Below are 2,433 nucleotides of genomic sequence, written 5' to 3' on the forward strand. Positions count from 1 at the left end.
AAAAAGAAAAAGAAGTTGTGAGCACGCAGTGTACGAAATAAGCCGACGTGACGAGGACCCGCCGCGGGATACCCGGACCCCAAAGGAGGGAAACAAGGGTGAGCCACCTCACGTATGTGAGCTCTGGGGGGGAACAGATCGGTGCAGTAGGCAGGCATAGACAGTTTTACATATCCATGCACACATGTGGTTTAATATAAGTTTCTTTTGCGCTTATTTCCCCGCTGCAGGCGCGGGATTTTAAGTAGGGGAATGATCCAAAAATAATAAAGACACCAACCTCCACCCACCTGTCTCAGAACATTCGCCCGTAGGAATCACTCACTCCCCCACCCCCTCTCTTCCCTTTTCCCGGGAGGCCCAGCGAAGTGGATGTGAGTCGTGGATCACGCGGCATTCACCAAGCTGGGTTCCTCCTCTCCTGTACCTTTTCCCCCGGGGGACCCGGCGATGCTGGATGTGAGTCGTGGATTCACGCGGCATTCGCAAAGCCGGGTTCCCTCTCCTACACCCTCGCCCTGGGGACCTGGCGACGCAGATGTGAGTCGTGGATCATGCGGCATCTGCTAAGCTGGACTCCCCTCCCCCATACCCATCCGATCCCTGATCCAAACCTCGTCTCCCGCCATACATGACCCGCAACGCACGTCTCTGCAGCCCCCACGCACGGCTTCAACCACGCCCCGTGGCCGGGCCAGGCCCGACCGTCCCACGATCCACCCCACGGGCGCGCTTTCGCCACGAGCGGCTCTCCCCTTAGGTCCTCACACAACAAATTTTGCTGTGGGGAAGGACCGGGCCCTGGACAGACTGAGAAGCTGTACCTCGGCCTGAGAACTTCCTTACAGATGGCGCCCGAGCAGGGACCCACGAGGAGAGAGTCGGCGAGCATAGGGACAGGTGAAAAGTGAAAAGGGAACCGAGCAGCAGCCCACAATAAAAAGGCAAGACCCACAAAAGCAAAGACAGCAAACGATGCTTAGGACCCACGGATCAGGAAAAGCCGCCGGAGAAAGGTCAAATCAGTGATTAGCAACCCCAAAATCAGAGTCCCGGCGAGTAGCCAGCACCAATCTTTGATCCCTCGACTTATGTACAGCTGAGGCTGGTTTCTCTAATACCCCCCTAGCAAGGGCCGCCGGCACGTGTCCCAGACGCGCCGGCAAAAACCACGCGGAAAACCACGCAGCCAGCCACCTACGAGGCAGAAAGAGACGGGGAGAGACGCGAAAAACCACGCGGCCAGCCATCTACGCGACAGAAAGAGACGGGGAGAGACGCCGAAGACCCAGCACCGCGTGCCGGAGGAAAATGGCCGCGGACGGCGCCTAAAACTTTGGCACGCGCCGGCGACAAAGCGGCACCAGCGACAGAGTAGCCAAGCAGCAGCAGCGGCAGAGCAACGAAGCAGCAGCGACAGAGCAACGAGGCAGCGGCAGAGCAACGAAGCAGCAGCGACAGAGCAACGAGGCAGCGGCAGAGCAGAGAAGCAGCAGCGACAGAGCAGCGAGGCAGCGGCAGAGCGGAAGATCAGCAGCGACAGAGCAGCGAGGCAGTGACGGAGCAGCGAGACAGTGACCGAGCAGCCAAGTAGCGACGCAGCGGTGGAACAACGGAGCAGCGAGGGACAGCCGGCGAACGCAGAGGAGCAGCTACATGGCAGCGGAACCCTCGGCCACAAAGCCATGGCCGCGGCCAATATAAGGCGGAGCAGGAACACCAGTCAGGCAGTTGTTACCGGGCAGTCAGGCAGTCGTTACCGGGCAGTCAGGCAGTTGTCACCGGGCAGTCAGGCAGTTGTTACCGGGCAGTCACACAGTTACCACCGAGCAGTCAGACAGCACTTTTCCCGTACCGCGCCACGTATCCTTCGACAGGATCATCCAACCCAGTGCTGTATTCATACATATTTCATACTCGTTACTAGCGGACAAACTCCGGAAATGGGGAGTTACTTTCGACGGCCACGCGGACCCACTAGCGTTCATCGAAAGGCTCGAGGAGCGAGTGGAATCATACGGCGGGAGCCCAGAGCAGTTGCCGCGAGCCATCTCCGGTCTCCTTACAGGGAAGGCCGAAGGATGGTTCCGAACTTTTCAGATGCAGGGACAGAATTGGACAGACTTTCGGAAAGAATTCCTAGAATTCTTCCTGCCCCCCAGATACTTCCAGCGGCTGGAAGACACCATACGAAGTCGGGAACAGAAGCCCAAGGAACCCTTCCGGGATTACCTTATCGAGTTGCGTCTGATGATGCAGCGAGCCCAGTATACTCGGGAACAGGAACTCGAGCGGATCTACGAAAATCTCCGTCCGGAGTATCAAATGTACACGCGCAGACAGGATTTCCGATCACTCACAGAATTGACCCAGCTCGTCTCGGCCTACGAAACCGCGCGGGACCGAGACGCACTCCGTAGCATCGGGACCACT

Source organism: Drosophila persimilis, unplaced genomic scaffold (genome assembly GCF_003286085.1).
Source record: "Drosophila persimilis strain 14011-0111.01,24,50 unplaced genomic scaffold, DperRS2 tig00001946-arrow-arrow-pilon, whole genome shotgun sequence".
NCBI classification, from domain to species: domain Eukaryota; kingdom Metazoa; phylum Arthropoda; class Insecta; order Diptera; family Drosophilidae; genus Drosophila; species Drosophila persimilis.